This window comes from Papio anubis, chromosome X (assembly GCF_008728515.1).
Source record: "Papio anubis isolate 15944 chromosome X, Panubis1.0, whole genome shotgun sequence".
Taxonomy (NCBI): domain Eukaryota; kingdom Metazoa; phylum Chordata; class Mammalia; order Primates; family Cercopithecidae; genus Papio; species Papio anubis.
In genome coordinates, this window is record NC_044996.1 from 132,999,530 (window position 1) to 133,021,826 (window position 22,297).

Sequence of the window (22,297 nt, forward strand, 5' to 3'; positions counted from 1 at the left end):
GGGAGACAGGTAGCTCCTGTACTGGCTCTAGGAAGAACAGAGTTAGGTAGCTGCTTGCCTTATAGGTATTAATACTAACTGGCAGTAGAAAGAAACTAGTTCAAGTCAAGTGTTCAAGGAGAGAACAAAGAGAGCTAAGAAGAGGTTATTACTTAGCTAATTTCAACAATGTTCATAGAAGGAGACCAATAGACAATAGCCAGAGAACAAAAGGTAGGCAGGTGTGGTGGGTGGGTGGGTGGGTGGACTAAGCTATTATATAAGCCCAGTACTTTGGGAGGCTGAGGTGGGGGGATTGCCTGAGTCCAGGAGTTTGAGGCCAGCCTGGGCAACATGGCAAGACCCCATCTCTAAAAAAGAAAAAAAATTGGCTGGGCATGATGGGTCATGCCTATAGTACCAGCTACTCAGGAGGCTGAGGTGGGAGGATCTGTTGAGCCCAGGTGCAGCACTGCACTCTAGCCTGGGTGACAGAGTGGAGACCTTGTCTCAAAAAATAAAAACAAAAACAAACCAAAAATATACATCTAATTTCTAAATGTTACACACGTATACCTACTCACCTTTTTTTCACTTGTGTGTTTGAAAAAACATGTTGCAATGAATGCTAAGATATACGGCTATGTGAAAAAAGCAAAATGAATAAAAGTGTGTCTAGTATAATACTGTTTCTAAGAATGGAGAGGGATCAGAGTATGTGCTCACATTAAACAATAGAAGAATGGACCATAAAATAAAATATAAAAATAAGTGTTATCTATGGGGGAGGAAATAGCATAGAGAAAACAAAGCATGTATACTTCTTTGAATATACATTTTATAGATTTGACTTAGGTATCATGTAAATAGTATTCATAATTATAAAACTCTAAATTCTAAAAAGCAATTTCTACCTTGTTGCATGTAAAACGAAATGCAGAACCTGTGTATCCAGTTGATGGCATGGTTACAGTTGAACTTAATTTTAAAACATAATTAAATCAAAAAGCCATCTCTAAGAATTATACATAAAATGAAATAATTGCATCTGATCATCCAGTTAGTGGCAGAGTGTCACATAGGGGAACTATGTCAAGTGATTTTTTTTTTTTTTTTAAGAGATAGAGTCTCACTCTGTTACCCAGGCTGGAGTGCAGTGGTGCAATCAGAATTCACTGTGGTCTCCAACTCCTGGGCTTAAGCAATCCTCCTGCCTCAGCCTCTCAAGTAGCTAGGACTACAGGTGTAGTCCTAATTTAAAAAAAAAATTAAGAAATGTTTTGTGGAGGCAGGATCTCATTTTGTTGCCCAGGCTGGTCTTGAACTCCTGGCCTCAAGTGATCATTCCACCTCAGCCTCCCAAAGTGTTGAGATTATAGGCATGAGCCACCACACCCGGCCTCAAGTGATTTTAACACAGTCATTTGAATATATTGGTTGGATATTCCATAAAGACAAATTGAACTGCCATAAAAATATCTCCAAATGTTATTTGTGGTAGTGTTGTTATTCTGAGGCTGTTGCATGTGCAGTGTCGGATAAAGTTGAGGGATTATGGTGATGTCACCGAGCATTGGGATTTACAGCTTGAGAAAGAAGAGATAAAAATTTAAGATAGATGAGGTTATATAGAAACCTTTTGTCCTGCATTTGAATTGGACATATCAGTATGAGCTCATGATGTATTTTATCATTTAAAAATGTACACATATTTCTTAGCTCTGTCCTTATCAATGAGCACACTAGCATCCAGATTACTACATATCATTTCCCACTAAAAGGAATCATGGCTCCTTGGAGAAATTACTCATCCCAGATTTGGAGCAACCAACATACAAGTTAAGCCTTGAGCATCTTGTCATATCAGAAAGCCGAGAAACTAACAAAGACTATTAGGTTTATGTTGAGAGGACTTGATATCTCACTTGAATAGGCTCCCATTACCAAAGAGGATGAGTTGAGCTTCAATGAGAATAATAACATCAATGGATATAAATATACCCAATATGCTTAAATCCATGAGTTTATGATAGTGATACTTAAAAAAAATACTATTTGTTTCCCCAGTGGGAATGCCAGTGAAACAACTCATTAGTTTGAAAACTGGTAAATAAAGAGACAGGATCAAGTTATTTGTTGTCTTTCATATAAACTGTTTCTTCAGGTACCCAAATGATTTTTCTTTATAATGTTATTCAGCTAATAATTGAAGAGGAAATTATGGAATTAGAGCATCACCCTTTTGCAATCATTAATGAATTAATAAATCTTGGCAAAGATTATCAATAGCTGCTTACATCAGAGAAAGAAAAACAACCAGATACTGTACACCTCTAGAGGATGCAAGTGCACAGCTTCCTCCACTCTGGGAGTGAAACAAACTCTCATAGGAAATACAGAAGGACAGAAGATCATGTTAAATGACACCCAGAGATGCAATCAGCAAAATCCAGGCTGCGGAAATCTCTACAGGACAAAAAACTTAAAAAAAACCCTAAATAATTTTTTTTTTCAAAGACAATAAAAAAGAGATGAAAGGAAAAATATATATTAAAAGAGTCTTTTAATATCCACATATCCATAAATCACGTATCCACAAATCACAATACATGGACTCCATTTGGATCTTGATTCAAATATGCTATAATGAGAAATTATTTTATGAGACCATGGAAGAGATTTGACTACTGACTGGATATTTGATACTATTAAGAAAATATTGTTAATTTGTAAGGTATAATGGCATTGTGGGTTTTTATTTTTTGTAAAGAATGCTTATCCTTTAGAGATACATACTGAATTATGGATGAAATAATATGATGTCTGGGATGTGCTTCAATGTCATCTAAGGGTGAGTGGTGGGTGCCTGTAATCCCAGCTACTCGGGAGGCCGAGGCAGAAGAATCGCTTGAGTCCTGGAGGCGGAGGTTGCAGTGAGCCGAGATCATGCCACTGCACTCCAGCCTGGGCGACAGAGCAAGACTCTGTCACCAAAAAAAAAAAAAAAAAAAAAAAAAGATGAACTTCATAGAGAAAAGAAAACAAATTATAGGGGAAGGCTACCCTTAAGGGCCTCTCACATACTGTATTACTTTGTCAAATAATGGAAAACAGTAGCTCACTGTGCTTAAGAAAAATAATACATGTGGGTTCAAGGGGCAAGAAATGTGTGGTTTTTAAAACTTTTTTCACACTTTTAGAAGCTTTCTCCAAATTTGGTATTTTTTATTATAAATCCCAAGAGTGGTTTCCTTTGTTATTGTGTTTGGTTATTCAGTTTTGAAATTATCAAGCTCCATGTTACCCAGATACCCTGAAGTGCTCTACCAAAAAGAACATTCCAAATGGCATTTATGGAATTCAAAGTGAGCTGATACTGCTGATTGCATTCAATGACAAACAGTCTGTTCCACCTCTAATATCCTTGATTTAACATTAAATATAAATGAAAACACCCTGGGGGAGAGTTTCAGAGCATGTGCTCAATTCAGCTCTGACATGCTTCTTATAAAAATCCAAGAATGCTCAGTCCATAAAGCTATCCTATTTATTAGACACAGACATATAGACTATTTTATTCATAAAAATATGAATAGAACAACAGCAAGGAGCTAAAAGAGAAAGAAGAACGTTTAACAGTGATAATTTCTTACATGGGGGAAAAATAACAAATCTTTTGTTTTCCAGGTCTTCTTTATTATTTGACCCAGAATTGGTAAGACATTTTGCCTTAGTTGTTTAAGTGTGAAATACTCAGAATTTTTTTAAAGAGCAAAGATGTTGATACAAAAGTGAAATCTTATTTGGAATAATAATATATTACAATCGTTTCTGTCTAATGACAAGATTTATAAATTTTTTGTACCTTTCTGTCTAACATATGGACCACATAGAAGAAATGAATCTATATTTTATCTTTTAAGTTGTTATCAAGTGGTTTTTTAACTGCTTTTTTTTTTTTTTTTTTTTTTTTTTTTGAGATCGAGTCTGCTTGTAGCCCAGGCTGGAGTGCAGTGGCTGACCCAGCTCACTGCAAGCCCGGCCTCCCGGTTCTCTCACCATTCTCCTGCCTCAGCCTCCCAAGTAGCTGGGACTACAGGCGCCTCTGCCAACCACTGGCTAATTCTTTTGTATTTTAGTAGAGACGGGTTTCACTGTGGGTCTGATCTCTCCTGACTCCAGGATCCTCTACCGGGCTCCCAGTTGGGATTACATGGAGCCACCAAGGCCTGCCTTAACTGCTTTTTAATGTCTACTAATATGGTAAATAACTTGTGGTGCACATAATAAAGACTGATTTAAACTACAATCAAATGTGAATATAGATAGAAATATTAAAATGAAGTCTTATTGAATAAGCCCGATCTAACAGACATGAACTCCTATAAGTGTTTGTATGTAGAATCAAAACAAATTCATAGAGTGAAAAGGGCACTACTTTCCATGCTCTGCATTCTTAAGTCCTCAACAATGAAGTTTCCAAAAACGCTCATCGTCCATAACAGCCAAAGGAAAATCCTCACTCTCTCTCCACTCTTTTCTCAAATGGGAATGCATCTTTACTGGAGTTCTTGCCCAAATTGCGCTGAGTGTGTTCATATTCCTAGCTGCGCCTCGGCCATCAAAAGCCTGTTTTAGGGATGCTCAGCTCTCACTATTCAGAAGGGTCCTAGGTGGTTAATCCACACTCCGAAGCATTGCAGACTGGGCTCACACATTTGCCCAAGTGACTCAGTTGGGTTAAGGTCTCCTGAGCTGGGCTTGGACCTTTTAACATGAAGTCTCCTTCCTGAGCTGCACCTTCTAAAACAGTATTATACTCTCAGTTTCTTCCTTCTTAAAACCTGCCTTGTCTCTGTCTCCCAGCCCTCTCACCAGAGCGGCGGCATGGGTGAGTACATAGGGCTGTGAAGGACACCGGGCCATCTCCCAGCTTCATGCCGTCAAATCGAATCTTCAGCAATTACAGAGCTCACTAGTATAGAATCCTGTACACAGTCAGTACTTGTCTAATCCTGTTTCAACTACAAATCAGTCCACTACGCCCCTTACAGAGATGTGTGAGGATTTATTGTATGCTGCCCAGAGGAGGGCCAGAATTAAATGGTGGCTGCTTTTTGCTTTTATAGAAAAAAATCTGTTCAAGTGTCTCTTTCAGCAGCTTCTGACTGCATGAAAACACACTAGCAAAAGGGTGGGCAAGGGAGCACAAAATCCTTTTTTTGTATCTTTCTTGTTCAAGGAATCCTTTTCTGCCTATCCTGCCAAGACCTTTTAAGATCCCATTTATAACTAAACTCTAATACTGCCTTAGTGTTTCCATTTATGAACATGGTGGTCTCTAGTACATTATCTGATTCCTGGTAGGAGAGAGTAGATCTTGATCATTGCTATTTCTCTCTGCTCCCTGTTCCATGAGCTTGAACAGGGATAAGGACTTGCCCTTATTACTAATTCTCCTTCTCTGCCTTCTGAATCACAGAATGCTCTCATTTGGAATATTCTAATAAAACCATTCAATTTAATTTGAAAATTGTATCCCTTCCTGGAGAAACAGGAAAGTAATCTCTGTGTCTTCATATATACTTCTGCTTTCATGTATACCATCATCTGATGGTTTCTCACGGAGTGGAGACATCCTAATGATTTGGGGATCATCTCAATAGGATTAGCTGATGGGGTCATTGGTGGAGGTTGAATGTCTCCGCTGGGATGAAGGACAGACCTGTAAAGGCACAGGCATCGTCTCTATTGCCTGGCCTCCCTCCTCCCAACCTTTAGATGATGGAATCCTCCTTTGCATGTCGCAGGTTCAGGGTTGTAACCCCCGGGATTCCTGGAGTCCTCCTAGATGATGTCTTTTCTCAAGCTGCCACATCTCGCAATCTTTGGAGCGACAGGAAGGGACGTGGAGTGGAGACTTACAGGCGAAGCTGGGATTTGATTCAGTTCAGAGACAGACCCGCCAAGCTTCACGTAACTCAGCAACATTAACGCATAAATTACTCACCTGCGACAGAAAATAAATACTCTCCATGGTACCATTGCACATTGAGTTTGAATGAAATTGAGGTTAGGGCATGAAACGTGCGGCCCGATTGCTGCATACGGATCTCGACCGGATTTAGCGGGGCTGGGCAAGCCGAACGTAAAGGACCTTTGGGCATCAGCAATGGAACACCTCCACTTCCAGCAAATACTCATCGGCGAATGAAGCTCAGCAGACAATGCGGAATATCGATGGAAACCCAGAGGTTAGCGGAGGAGGCAGGATGGAGGCTGGAATAAGAGCCGACCCACTGACAGCGATGGAGATGCTCGAAAAGCCTGGAGGCCGGCACCACGGCCGCGGAATTTTGAAACGAGCAAATGAACCTGTTTGCGCGCCAGCGCCGCACCCAGAAAATCAAGGTACCACCGCTGCTGCGGAGTTGAAATGAGAAACATGGACGGAAATTCACCGGCCGCCACTTCACCCCTTGCCGGGGCGAGGCTGAGAGGGATGTACATTAGAGAAAACACCCGGGTCGTAGGTGATGGTTTCTGATGGGCGCAGCGTCACCATTACGGCAACTTATAATTATAACAACGCCTGCATAATGCATCCTCTAAATAAAAGGCGCCAGGCCTTATCATAATTTAGATTTGGATTGCTGAACACAAATTTATAGCACCTTTAAAGCAAGTGGTATAGCCAAATCCTCAACTTTGTTCTTTCAGTAAATATCTTTTCCAACTCCACGGCGAGCAAGGAAGCAGTGTCTCTGAAGGCGCCGCCAACATGCGTAATTGAAACAGAACGTGCAGAGATCGGCGATGTTCAGCCAACCGGCCCGCAATCGCCCAGCAACAAACCACCATGCTGCCAGCCCCGGAAGTGTAGATCCAGAACTATATTTCTCTGCCAAAGTGAAGGGAGGAAAAGTGCTCACACTTTTAAAACCCTTTCATGGCCCTTTAAATACTCTTCGCCAGTTTCTGACAAGACAAACTCGGGAGTTTTAGTTGAAGATTTTAGGAGCTGCTTTTCAAAAAAAAAATAGCAGTTCAGTCAGCCTGGGGATTACCTCTGAAGGGAGAGCTGGGTTCATTCTTCAATCAGGAGAATCTATTATGGATTTTTAGATTGATAAATCTCTGGCCAGCATTTTTGAAACCTGTATAGCTAGAAGTTCATACAAGATAGTTAGATAAATTCAATATTGGCCATTATTAGGGGAAATATCACAGAATTGTGGATAAAGAGGACGCGAAATACTGTGCTGCATATCACATGAAGGTGCAAACTTTCAGTGCAACATGATAAGCCACCCTGGTGGGTGGATTACAAAGGGTCATGGAGCCATCATGAAAGTCTGTAATGTTTATCATTTGTTTGTTGTTTATTATTTTCCTATGTGTCCACTTCTTCCTAAAAGGATTTTTAGGTGGCCAAAGAGTTCATAATATTTGTTTTATTGTCATTATTATTTTAGCCAAAAGCCTCTGCTTCATTTCTCTGCCTCATACACTCTTATCTCAGGTTGGTCTCTTTGCTTCAAGTGTTCAGGTCAAAAGGCAACAAACAAGGCCTGTGGGCTAAATTTTGCCCCTCTCCCTATCCCCATTTCCTGTAAATAACATTTTATTGAATAGAGCCACAATCATTTGTTTATGTATTAATATCAATGCACTACAATGAAGCATTGGGGTTGTGACAGAGACCTATGGCCTGCAAAGCAAAATATTTACCATTTGGGCCTTTTAGAGAAAAAGTTGTCATGATTTAAGCCACACCTTAACCTAATTCAATCCAAGCAGGGCACATGCCAATGGTCCCTGAATTTCTACATCCTTCATTCATATATGACAGGAATATCATTGAAGTCACTCTGGTTCCTGCTCACCATGTTGTCACATTGTTGCACACCTATGTGTCCCCAAAGTCAAGTTCACTGCCAAACTCAGTCACAGTGCCCCAAGGCTGAGTCTAGGTACGCTTCATACAAACCCTGAGTCTTAGCTTTAACCACTCTTCTGCTATCTTCATCCTTGAAAGTCTTGAATTTCTACCCAGATTCTCTTTGGTTTTGATTGGCTTGTGTCTAACTCTACCCTGCAATTTCCAGAGCAGTAATGACAGCATCTGACAATGACCTAACTTACTACAGGCCACACAAAGTGCCTATGTACATAATCTCCTTCCGTCCTGAGACGGGCTTAGAAGTACAAATTCTTAGCCACATTTATAGAGTTCAGGAGACCAAGACCCCTGAGATCAAGCAATGTCATGATCATTCAGCTATAGTGAGATGCACAACCTCCTGAGGGCAATGATAATCAAAATTTATTAAGAGTTGATCATGTGCTCTGCTCTTAATATCTGCTAAGAGCTTTACTTACTGTGTTTTATCTAATTCTTCCAACAATTGTGGCAAGATAGGTCTTCATGTTACAAGGAGGGAAACTGAGAGGATTATATAAATTGTTCCTTGTGCAGGTCAAGCAAACAGCTAATACATTATAGAGGTAGAACCTGAACTCAGATTTTTCTGACTTCTATCCCCTGTGGTCTTTCTTTCATTGGGTAGCAGGACAACATTTTGAAATGGTCACAAAGTTTCCTCCCACCCCCATACCCTCTTCGCTGCCTTACCTGCTCCAGCAACTCTATTTCCCTTTGCTCATTTGGTCAGCCAGATCATCATATACTTCATTACTTCAGGAAAGTTAATATTATAGAAAAGTAAAGAAATATCTAGGTTTAAGAAACTAAGGGTAAAGCTGTGTTTTAGGATGCTGGGACATGGGCTTGGCTATGTCCCCATCCAAACTATTCAATTGTGTAGCTCCCATAATTCCTGTATGTGCGTGGGAGGACTGCCGGAAAATAATTGAACTCAAGGAGGGCAGTTTCCCCATACTGTTCTTTGGTACTCAAATAAGTCTCACAGATCTAGTGGTTTTATAAGAGGTTTCCCTTTGCTTTTGCTCTCTACTGTCCCTTTGTGCTATGTAAGATGCACCTTTCACCTTCCGCCCCAATATGATTGTGAGGCTTCCCAGCCACGTGGAACTGTGAGTCCATTAAACCTCTTTTTCTTTATAAACTGCCCAGGCCCTGCAGTCTTTATTAGCAGCACGAAGACAGACTAATACAGATGGGTATATTACATAAACCAGAGTAAAGCTCCCCAGAATGGGGATTAGTCTGAGGATGGGAAATGGGGTGAACCACAGCAAGCAGCGGTCCCAGACTTAGCGTTGTTCAGAAAGGGCAGGTATGCTCCCTGTCTTTTTCTGTGGCCGATTCTCCAGGAAGAACCAACCGGAACCCCAGACAGTCTTAAAGAATTAAAGTACAGCAACCTGTGCCTTCTTTTCTAGTCAGAATCCTGGAAGCGTGACAAGATTCTGGAGGAAAACTAGCCCCAGAGACTATTCTATGTCCCATAATGGCTCAGGAGGGCAAGTGCATGCAAGATGACAGAGAAGTGGCTACATGGAGGGTTGACAATGGTGCTCGGCAAGTGAGCATGTCGGCTTCTTTCTGTGCAGGTGAGTAGTCAAAGACAGACCAGATGGGTACAAATATATCTCAGCAAGTTCTGGTAAGATGGATGATATGACTGAGGAGTGGATAAACTTCACATCTCCCAATGCCTCCTCTCATTAAAACAACTTCTACAGGTTGACTCCAGCTCTACGTGGAAAACAGGATGAACTGATCATACACTGAATATGGATTTGAAATAAATATTAGATTATTATAGATAATATATAGAGGGTCAAAAGTTACACTTCTCTCACATCTGAGTGTGTGGGCTCAAGTGGCTCCACCTCAAACCCACCGGCCAGGTTACCTGTAAAATACACAGATTCTCGGCTGTAAGCCCCAGCCTCCATTCTCTAGGATAAGGTTTATACTTTGATACTGCATGTTCTCACCACAGGAAAATACACAGCCTCACTAAGATGATTTTTTGGTCTTTTCATCTACTTATAGAAAGTCACTTGTAAATTTGTAGTTCCAAAGGATGAACAGAACATGAAGAATTGGTTCATCAATTATCTCCCTTCCATTTTTTTTTAATAGAAGTAAGATGTTACACATCTCAGTAGTGCCCAAATCAAGGAGATCATTGAAAACATGCCCCAATTTAAAAATTTCACTTTGATTCTTCAATTCCTAACATTCATTTTCCCATACATGAGTTGCATAAAAAGACATCTGGTGGAAAGCAGTGAAGAGACTTAATAAGTGAGTGGGACATGGTCATTGACAAAATCTAAGGACATTAAGATAATCTGGGTGAAGTCAGCTCTTTTCGGCTAATTTCCATCAATAGTGCATATCATTATAGCTTTCATGAACCATGCTCCTGTAAATCCTTTTCTACTCTTTTAGCCTTGTTATAATGTTTTCCCATACTTTCCATTGCCCAGAATCACCAACTCTTTCTCCTCAGGCTCTGTAATTTGCAATTATCAGAAAACGTGGTAATGCTGCAAGTATGTATATGATTACAATTTAGTGCTATATACCATAGGGCTGTTTCTTTTGTGTTTCACTGGAGTTGTTGGTCTGGCTATAATAAGGGCTCACAGCTATACATCATTGTGCATATTTATGTGTCAGATGCTTGGTAGATATCTCTTTTTGCTTTGTTGTTATTAGGTTGGCTTTTATTATTTTTTTGAGATGTCTTACTTGTCACCGTTGAGTAATGTTTGATTCAGCTCACTAAACTCCCTCCACGTCCTGGGTTCAAGCGATTCTCCCTGCCTCAGCCTCAAAGTAGCTGGGACTACAGACATGCTACCATGCCCGCTAATTTTGTATTTTTTAGTACAGACGTAGGTTTCACTATGTTGGCTGGCTAGGCTGGTCTGGAACTCCTGACCTCAGATGATCCACCCACCTTGGCCTCCCAAAGTGCTGCTGGGATTACAGGCATAAGCCAGCCTGTGCCTGGCTCTGCTTTGCTATTTTACTAAGCAGCATCATGGTGCACCTGCCCAGCTAACATTAGGCAGGAAGATTACCTTTCTAATGTACTCTGCAGACAGAATGCCCGGAAAGGATCTGTTTTGACTTTCCATTTTAATTTGATGAGGAGGAACACAGAAAGACAGGTGCTAGGATCTAATTTTGGATGGATCCCTTCTAAATAGCCTATTTTCCTGGAATCATCTTGCCACCTCCCATTGACTGCAATAAGCAGGTACTCCTATAGAGAACTCCTACTGTAATCACAAGGTAACTGCTTAGCAGTCCATAGAGACAGACTACTTGTGTATAATCCAAAAATGGAGGTGTCTGTGGGGCATACAAGATAAGACCTGTGTTCTAAAGCCCAGTTAGCAGCTCTGTCATTTGCTGGGCCCACCAAATAGAAAACTTAATGTGCCACATGGTTAGACTTGGCCTGCTTTGGACCACTTTGTGTCCTGGGGCTTGTAAAGTTTCTGCTGAGAAATCTGCTGATAGCTGCATTTCTGCCTCCTTTAATATGACGTTTCTAGTTTCTGCTGCTTTCAGAATTTTTTCTTTGTCTTGATTTTTGGTAGTTTGATTAATGGTGTCTCAGTGTACTCCTCTTTGGATTGATTTTTTTGAGACAGGATCTCACTCTGTCACCCAGGCTATGCAGTAGTGCTACCATAGCTCACTGCAGCCCTTCAACTCCTGGGCTCAAGTGATTCTCCTGCCTCAGCCTCTCGGTTGGAACTACAGGCAGCCCACCCGCCTAGCTAAGTTTTAAATTCTTTGTAGAGACCAGATCTCACAAGGACTAGGTTGCTGATCTTAAATTCTTGGCCTAGATCCTCCTCCTACTTTGGCCTCCCAAAAAATGCTGGGATTACAGGTGTGAGTCACCATGACCAGCCTCCTTGGATTAAATTTGATTTCAAAACCCATATGCCCCTGCATCTAAGCATTCATCCCAGATTAGAAAAGCTTTCCACTATTATTTTTAATAAACTTTTTTGTTACACATAAGAGATGTATGTATTTTGGGGTGCATATAATATTTTCTTGATATATATTCATATAATGTATAATGATCAAATCAGGGTAATTGATATCTATCATTCGCAACATTTAACTTTATACTAGAGCACTTGAATAATTCCCTTTAGCCATTTTGAAATATACAATAGATTACCGTTACCAGAAGTATCAATACTGATCTGCAAAACACTAGGCTCCTATTTATTCTTCTAACTGTATTTTGCATCCATTAATCAACTTCTCTTTATCCCTCCTCCTGCACCTTCTCACCCACTCAGTAAACTATCAATGTAATTTCTTATTCTGAGATCCAGAAGCCTCTTTAGCTCCCACATATGAAAACATGCAATATTTGTTTTTCGTTCGGCTTATTTCACTTTAACATAATGACCTATGGGAGTTTTATCCATGCTGCTGCAAATAAAGGATTTATTTTTTATTGCTAGAATAATATCTCCACCGTGTATATATACTAAGATATTCATTTCTTTACGCATTCATCCATTGATGAACACTTAGGTTGATTCCTACACAGAATATGCGCTGCAATAAACATGAGAGTGGATATCTCTTGATATTGATTTCTTTATTTTGAATATATATCTAGTGAAAGATATTGCTGGATAATATGGTAGTTCTATTTTGTTTTTGAGGAACTCCATATTGTGTTCCCTTGCTGTACTAATTTACATTCCCACCAACAGTGATGGTATGAGGGTTCCTTCTTTCTCAACATCCTCCAGTATATTTGTTATTGCCTATCTTTGGTGGGATTGTAAACTAGTTCAACCATTATGAAAATACATGGCGATTCCTCAAGATCGTCTAGAACTAGATGCACCATATGACCCAGCCATCCCATTACTGGGTATATACCAAAGGATTATAACCATGCTGCTATAAAGACACATAAAGACGATGTTTATTGCAGCATCACCACAATTGAAGTAAAGACTTGGAATCAACCCAAAATGTCCATCAATGATGGAATTATCAAAATGCGGGTACATATACACCATGGAATACTATGCAGCCATGTAAGGATGAGTTTGTGTCCTTTGTAGGACATGATGCTGGAATCCAATTACTTAGTAAACTATCACAAGAACAGAAAACCAAACACACCGTGATGTTCTCACCCAGGTGGAACGAGATCACTTGGACCGTGGAAGAAACATCACACACCTAGCCTATCATGGGAGGGGGGAGGGGGGAGGGATTGCATTGGGAGTTTATACCATGTAAATGACGAGCCGATGGCAGCACACCAAGCATATATAACAAACCTGCATGTTATGCACATGTGTACCACCTACAACTTACAGCATAATAATAATAAATAAATTAAAAAAAAAAAAAAAGTCATTTTAACTGCGGTGAGATGATATCTCATTGTAGTTCTGATTTGTATTTCTCTGGTGATTAGTGATGTTGAACATTTTTTATATACCTGTTGGTCATTTCTATGTCTTCTTTTGATAAATGTCTATTCAGATCTTTTGCCCACTTTTAATTGGATTATTCTTTTTTTTCCTATTTAGCTGTTTGTGTTCCTTATATATTATTATTATTATTAATCCCTTGTCAGATGAATAGTTTGCAAATATTTTCTCCCATCTTATGAGTTGTCTTTTTACCTTGTTGATTGTTTCCTTTGCTGTGCAGAAGCTGTTAGCTTGATGTAATCTCATTTGTCAGCCATTATTTTTAAAGATATTCTATCTGGCCCCTTTTCCCTTTCTTCTCCTTCTGCAATTCCTATTATACAAAGGTTTGAGTATTGTCAAACTAACTATTGAACAAACTATTGTTTGACTATTATTATTTTGTTAATTGTTTTCAGGGTGTTTTGTAGTGCCTTTGTCACTTCCTTCCTCTCTTGCTGTATTCTCCTATGATTTGTTAATATTTTGTAATGATATATTTTGATTCCTTTCTCTTTATCTTTTGTGTATCTACTAATAGTTTTTTTATTCCTTTCTCTTTATCTTTTGTGTATCTACTAATAGTTTTTCCTTTGTGGTTACCACGAGGCTTACATAAAACACCTTATAGTTATAATAGTTAATTTTAAGCTGATAACAACCTAAATTCAATTGTATACAAAATTCTACACTTTTAATTTTCCCTCCCTCCAAATTATATGTTATTGATGTAACACTTTACATATTGCATTTTCATTAACAAGTTGTAGCTGTAGTTATTTTTTAATACTTTTGTCTTTTAACTTTCATACTATAGTTAAAAGTGATTTATACACTACCATTACAGTATTAGAGTACTCTGAATTTAACTATGTAGTTCCTTTACCAGTGAGATTTATACTTTCATGCTTTCAGGTAGTTACTTAGCATCCTTTCATGTCAACTCGAAGAACTCCCTGTAGCATTTCTTCTAAGGTAGATATACTGGTAATGAACTCCCTCAGCTTTTGTTTGTCTAGGAGTATCTTTCCCTCTCTTTCATTTCTGAAGGACAGCTTTGCTGGGTATAGTATTCTTTTTTTGAGATGAGATCTCATTGTATTGCCCAGGCTGGTCTTAAACTCCTGGGTTCAAGTGATCCTGTAGCCGCAGCCTCCCAAATAGTTGAGACTACAGATGGGTGCCACTGCCCCTGGCTAACTATTCTTGGTTGGCAGTTCTTCCTAGCATTTTGAATATATCATCCACTTCTGGCCTGCAAGGTTTCTGATGAGCAATCCACTGATAGTTTTATAAGGCTTTTCTTGTATGTGACAAGTTGCTTTTCTCTTGCTGCTTTCAATATTTTATGTCTGTGTTTGGTTTTTGACAATTTGGTTATAATATATCTTAGAGTAGTCTTTGGATTGATTCTGCTTGAGATTCTTTGATTTGTATAAATCCGGATGTTCATATCCCTTCCAAGATTTAGGACATTTCAGCCATTATTTCTTTAAATAAGCTTTTTTCCCTTTTTTCCTTTTCTCCTTCTAATATTCCCATAATGCATATATTCATTCAATTGATGGTATCTCATAGGTCCTGTATGCTTCCTTTACTCTTTTTTATTCTTTTTACTCTGTGTTCCTCTAACTGGGTAATTTCAAATAGCCTATCTTTGCATTCATTGATTCTTCTGCATAATTGAGTCTGCTGTTGAAGTTATTAAAATGTTCATTTTGTCATTGTATTCTTTAGCTCTAGGATTTCTGTTTGGTTCTTTTTATGGTTCTCCTCTCTTTTCCTTTCATTTCCTTTCATTTCCTTTCCTTTCCTTTCCTTTCCTTTCCTTTCCTTTCCTTTCCTTTCCTTTCCTTTCCTCTCCTCTCCTCTCCTCTCCTCTCCTCTCCTCTCCTCTCCTCTCCTCTCTCTCTCTTTCTTTCTTTCTTCCCTCCCTTCCTTCCTTCCTCCCTTCCTTCCTTCCTTCCTTCCTTCCTTCCTTCCTTCCTTCCTTCCTTCCTCCTTCCTTCCTTCCTTTCTTTTCTTTTCTTTCTTTTCTTTCTTCTTTTTCCCTTCCCTTCCCTTCCCTTCCCTTCCCTTCCTTTCCCTTTTCCTTTCTTTTCTCTTTTCTTTTTTTGAAACAGGGTCTGGCTATGTTGCCCAGGCTACAGTGCAGTGGTGTGATCTTGGCTCACTGTAACCTCTGCCTCCTGGGCTCAAGTCATCCTCCCACTTCAGCCTCCCAAGTTGCTGGGACTATGGGTGCAGGCCACCACATCTGGCTAATTTTTGTAGAGACAGGGCTTTGCCATGTTGGCCAGGCTGGTCTTGAACTCTTGGGCTCAAGCCATCTGCCCACCTTGGCCTCCTAAAGTGCTGGAATTACAAGCGTAAATCACCGCACCTGACCTTTATTTCTTTATTAAACTGTTTATTTTGTTTATGTATTGCTTTTTGTTTTTGCTTAGTGGTCTGTGTTCTCTTGTATCCCACTGAGCTTCATTAAGGTGATTATTTTGTATTATTTTTCATGTAATTTATATATCTCAAATGATATATCTTAGGGGCTGCTTATTGAAGCCTCAATAGTTTCCTTTTGTGGTATCATGTTTGCTTGATTCTTCATGATTCATGTAGCCTTGAGTTGGTATCTGTGCATTTGAGGGGGCAAACATCTCTTTCAGTCGTTTTTTGGTTGTTGTTGTTTTGCTTTGTTTTCTTTTCTTTTTTTGAGACGGAGTCTTGCTCTGTTGCCTAGGCTGGAGTCCAGTGGTATGATCTCGGCTTTACAACCTCTGCCTCCTGGGTTCAAGCGATTCTACCACCTCAGCCTCCGGCGTAGCTGGGACTACAGGCACACAACACCACAGCAGGCTATTTTCTTTTTTCTTTTTTAAAATTTTTTTTTGTATTTTTAGTAGAGACTGGGTGTCACCATGTTGACCAGCTAATCTCAAACTCCTAACCTCAAGTCATCCACCTGCCTTGGCCTCCCAAAGTACTGGGATTATAAACGTGAGTCACTGCACCAGGCCCTCTTCCAGTCTTTGTAGGCTGGTCTTTATAGACTGGTTTCAGCAGGTAAAGACCTTCTCTTGTTGATTGATGAGATTGCCTCTGCAATTGCAGTGGAGCTAGATCATGTGACTACTGCTATATTTGCAATGGGGTCTGCTAGATTTCCAGTTTTTACAGACTGGTCTTTATAGACTGGTTTCAGCAGGTAAAAGCCTTCTCTTGTTGACTGATGAGATTGCCTCTGCAATTATAGTAGGGCTAGATCATGTGACTACTGCTAAATCTGCAATGGGGTCTTACAATGGGGGGTAGGCCTGTTTCCAGAGCCTTGGGAGAGCATGGATCCTATCTAATCTCTGAGCAGACTGGAATGCTTCTAGGATCTTCATTAATTGGGCTGATGTTGGGACAAGGTTCTACAGATCATGGGCCTGTTACTAGGTACACAGATCATTGTGGGAGGGTTATTGCTGGACCATTGGGTGGGTTTCTGAGTAAGCATAACTGGTCCTGGACTGTGATTGCGAGAGGCTGGAAATGAGTCACAGGGCTACTTCGGGGTCCACAGTCAAGATCAAGATCCACAGGCCTGCTTCTGGGAACACAGATGGACATGCCTCCTCATGGTTTCCTGGGTGGGAAGGACTGTGGCTGTGCAGGGCTGGAGCTGGATCACAGTGTTGCTTTAAGATCTGTAGTTGGATCAAGGCTGGCAGGCCTGCCTGTGGTGGCACAAATGGGCATGCCACTCTGCAGGTCCCTAGGTGGAGTCGGGGAGGCAGGACTGCTCCTGAATACCAGATGAGAGTGGCTGGAATTGAGTTTCAGGGCTGTTTCAGGATCTGCAGTTAGATCAAGGTTGGTAAGTCTGCCTCTAGGGCACAGAGGAGCCTGTCTCCTGGGTCCCTGGGCAGGCAGGACCACTCCCTGACCATGGCTGAGAGGAGCTAGAGACAGGTTATGGGGCCACTTCAGGATCCACATTCAGATGGAGGTCAGTAGGCCTGCCTGAGGGGACACAAATGAATATATATCCCAGAGGGTCCCTGCATGGGCATGACTGCTCCTGGATTATGGCTGAGAGAGGCTGGAGCTGAATTATGGGGCTGTTTCAAAATCTGTGGAACTAAGTTCATTAGGCCTACCTCTGGGGGTATGAACTGGCCTGTTTCCCAGCAGGTCCCAGGACAGGTGGGACTGCTCACAGACAATGGCTGAGAGAGGCTGGAGCTTGGTCACAAGCCACTTCAGGGTCCACAACTGGGGCCAAGGTTAGCAGATCTGTTACCCAAGGCCTAGGTAGGTATGACTCTTCCCGGGTCCCTTAATGGATAATGCCAGTAGTAGGACCAAGGCCAAACCGGGCTGTAGCCAACTCCATGGGGGGATGTGGTTGTTTCTGAGTCTGTATTTGGGATCATAGTCAGTGAGTCTGCCACCAAGGCCTGGGTGTGTCTGCCTTCTCAAAATGGCCTTCCTCAGTCTTAGGCTCCACCAGGGTTTAGTGACCTATTTGGATTCCAAAGCTCCCACAAAGCCACTTTTGTCCACAGGTGGCTGCCAAATTATAGTTGCTGTGGGGGATACCAGTGGGGGACCTCATTTTGCTACCTTGTTAATGCCACTCCCCTATCATTTATTCTTATTTCTTATTACAGTTACTTTCTTATTGAAAGAACACTACTGCTACCTAGGAAAGTTCTCCAATTCCCAGGGTATTAGTATAGAAGGGGTGACATGTCTGACAGATGTGAGCAACCCTCTGTAGATAAATAGCCATAGCTATAACACTGCTCATCAATTAGATCAGCATGAATAATCAACATAAGTAGTGGGAGAAGGCAGATGGAGGAATAGTTAGCTGCCCTATTACAGATGTTGGGATAAAGGGGAATTAGTCTCCAGTTTGACCATTGTACCTTCTTATTATAGGATGGGCAATTTTCCACTTCAACTGCTTTGATAGAAAAGGATAAGATCAAGTTGTTTATATGCTTGACTCTTCAATGTTAGCATCTGGTACTGAGGAAGTGGGAGAAGGGGAGGAAGGGACTCAGCATTCTCAGAGTCTGCTGCCCTGGCGCTAAAACTGGGACTAACTTTAGGGAGTCAAAAACCATTCTAATATTGTACGCAGAACTTTGTATACACGTGGGTTTTTCTGGATGGGGGAAAAGTCTATGGCATTTATCAGGTTCCCAATTGCATCTCTAATCCAAAAAGTCTAGTGCACCCATTCTAACAGGAGCCAGTAGATTTATATTGCTGCCTTGAAGGACCAAATTTTGAGGTGGTGATTCAGGACAGCCACGTAGGCAATGGATTTTTTTAATATCTGCAGGTTGGAAAGTGAGTGTCCATCAAGAAGGTCTGGGGTTTCTAGAGTCAAAGGAAAGATCTATTTTACAACTCCCTTCTCATGCATAAACCTGCCCTTCCACTTCGCATTGATGGCTACTCTTTACCACCATCAATAATACCCCTTAACACACCATCCATCTCCACCAAACATTCCTACCAAATACTAACCTCGCCAACAGCCTTGTCCAGTCATAAATATAGGGAAATCAATTAGAATTCTTCTCCTTGAGGGCAAGAATCATGCCTATGTATCTATACATGCTCATTGCCTTATATGATGTCTGTTAATCCTCAATAATTCCTTGTTGAAGTCAAACGAATTTAATTGTGCTGGCTAGCCATGGGAGTGGGAAGGCAAGGCACAATTCATAATGTTTCTATGGGCAATAATACTCCTTACTTTTTAGAAATAAAATTTTGGAGACTGCTTTCAGTTAATTAGTCTAATTGTGAAAAGAAAATTATCCTTAGATACTTTTAAAGAAGAAAGATATGGTAATTTGTAAAGGGCATGGATTCTTCAAAGATTTTCATCCTCAAACACCATTATACAGTCTGAGTTAGAGTTAACAACTTAGAAGACCATGAAGTGAACAGAACTCATCTAATTTCGGTGCAGCAATTATAGCTTTTTTGAGACTACATGAAAAAACCAAAATGTTGTTAGTATATCAGTAAATTGGTCTCTGCGAAACTCTTTCATTTTCTCAAGAAAAAATAATTTTCTATAATAGAGTAACCAAATGATCAGAAAAATAATCCACCAAGAAACACAAATGGATCTGGGAACAAAAAATGATCCATGAACACATGCTGCAATGGGGGAAAAGGAACAAAACAAGACTACACCACTAAAGCAAGCAAATGGATGCCGATTTTTAAAGAGAGAATTTTATAGTGTTATCAAAATGATGAGTGTTTTTCCAAATTTCCTTAGTGGCTAAGAAAATGGGATTTTTTTTATTATACAGAAAGGGAATTTGTCTTGTGTAAGATATAGACCTTAAAACATATATCAGCTGAGGAGGCCAGTAAAAAGGGGATTTTCTACAAGAGTTAAATGTTTAGGTTAGTACACATTATGGCAGACAGATGACTAAACTTATGGGAAGGCACAGGAATATTTTGTAATGTGTGATCATTTTCATTAGAAAGACATACATTATTTTAACATTGTGGTTTAGTGAGAGTGAAAAGGTTGTGAGCCAGATAGTTTCTGTTGCAACTACTCAACTCTGTTGTAGCAGGAAAGCAGACATAGATAAAACACAAATGAGCAAACATGGCTAAACCCACTAAAATACTTATGGATACTAAAATCTGAATTTTATATGATTTCCATGTGTCACAAAATACATTTTTCAACTTTTAAAAAATGGTTTAAAAAACCTACCTTTCTTAGCTGATGGACTTTGCAAAGACACATGGCAGGCTGGATTTGAACTTGGAGCTGTTTGCCATCCTCTCTTTTAACTGGCTTATTTTATTACATGTAAAGTTCTATAGAGAGTGCTTTGTTTACAGATATGCCATTTTCTTCTATAAGCATTAAACCAGAAAGAAAATATCTTTCTTGGAAATAATCTTTCTAAATATCCCTGGAACAATTGCTAGGAAATGATCACACTTTCAGATAGGTTTTTCTCTGTCACTGTCCTGCAGCAGGCAATTAAGTCACAGCCAACCTAAACACAGATATTTTATTTCTTCTATCATCCTCCAGGCACAAAAATCAATAGGACTAATCACAGAGGTGTGCACCTAGGGGAAAACAAAATGTCTATGCAACTTCTGCCATCAAGCCCAAACATGGCATTCCAGAAGGCTCAGAGCCTATCTAGATGAGGTATGCCCCTGCTGACACCCACACGCATCTCAAGAGAGAAGTTATTCCAAATGAACACTGCAGCTCCTTACCAAGGGCTCTTACATACAGATTCTTTCCGTATTCTGGCTCCCCTTGTCCATAGAAATATTGGAGACGTTCCCAGGTCTTGTTCCTGATGCATAGTGAATATGTCACAAGTCTCAGTGTCTGCTCCCGTGTAAGACCATTCTTTGGAGACCTGGATGCCCCAGGAGTACAAGTATGACTTTTCTAGCCATCTGGGAAGACTCCATTAAGCCCAGACTGAAGAAGAGTGACTGTCTTAGTCTGTTTGAGCTGCTACAACAAAATACCTTAGACTGAATAATTTATAAATAATTGAAATGTATTTCTCACAGTTCTGGAGGCAGTGAAGTCCAAGATCTTCCAGAAGATTTGGTGTTTGGTAAAGGCCTCATTCCTCAAAGACAGTACTTTGTCACTGTGTCTTTACATGGGAGAAGGAGCAAGGCAATTCTCTTCAAATTTTTATAAGGATACTAATCCCATTCATGATGCAGAGACCTCATGACTTAATCACTTTCCTAAAGGCCTCACCTATTAATACAATCACATTAGGTATTAGGTTGCAATATATAAATTTTGAGGGGACACTAACATTCAGACCATAGCAGTGACCAACCATTCCAGAGTTTCCCTGGGACATGGGCCTTTTAAATGCTAAAACTGAGATGGTTGCTTACACTAAATGTAAGTGCCTTCTCTTTCTATTTCTCTTTTTGCTTCTCTCCCAGTTCTTCCAAGACTGCTTGACCCTCCAGAACCTCTTTGTGAAGCAAAAGCTGAACTAGGCTTGAGAAAGAGACTTTCTCTGAAAGACCCCAGAAATACTCCACTTAATGCCTTTTCCAAAGTACAGATTTATTAGGTTGGTGCGAAAATAATTGAAATTTTTGCCATTACTTTCAATGGCAAAAACAGCAATTACTTTCGCACCAACCTAACACTTTCTGTAATGAGTAAGCATAAATGTTAGGAAATCCCCTCTTGAGTGAAAAGAGTTCTGGTAACCTTAGCTTTGGCTTCAATCTTGGTTGAAAATACGAGTTTATAAAAGACAAATGTCATGTCTCCTTATTCGTCAACACTCCTATAGCATGAATGGATACATTCACACGATAGGTCCAGCTTCTTCATTTGAAAAACTTCTAAAGATCTCTTTTCCCCTAAATTCACTAAGGAAGTATAACTCCAGTGGGCTTCTAAGGGGATTCTTGACCAATAGTTTTAACATAACACAAAATACATTTTCTGGTGCCCCATTAAGAATATCACATAACAAACTACTTACATCTACAATAAAACTAAACCAATAAACCACGTGTATTTTGTAAACTCTTAGCTTTGACCTAATTATCCTATTGCCATAGTTGATAATCTCAAAATTCAGTAATGAAGAACTTAGTCAAATATGAAGTATCAGTGAACTGTGTTTGTATATCCATGGGATTATGTATATAAAATTACTCATCACTTACGCTGAATTCAGGTATTGTGTTTTGATCTCCCTGATTACGAAAAATCAATGTGTTAGTAATTCTGGAAGGAAAAAATGAACCTTTGGATATAGGAGTCATAAAAATGTTAAACTGAGGCATTTGTGCCTTCAATGTTAACAGAGAGTGGACAATTAGGAGTTTTGTGTTTATGGAG

General features: G+C 40.0%; 1 protein-coding gene across 2 annotated transcripts in view; it reads right to left on the bottom strand.

Moving 5' to 3' along the window:
- Positions 1-22,297, bottom strand: part of LOC101018930 (FERM and PDZ domain-containing protein 4) — a 113,239-nt gene that overhangs the window by 85,080 nt on the left and 5,862 nt on the right. The window lies entirely within an intron of this gene.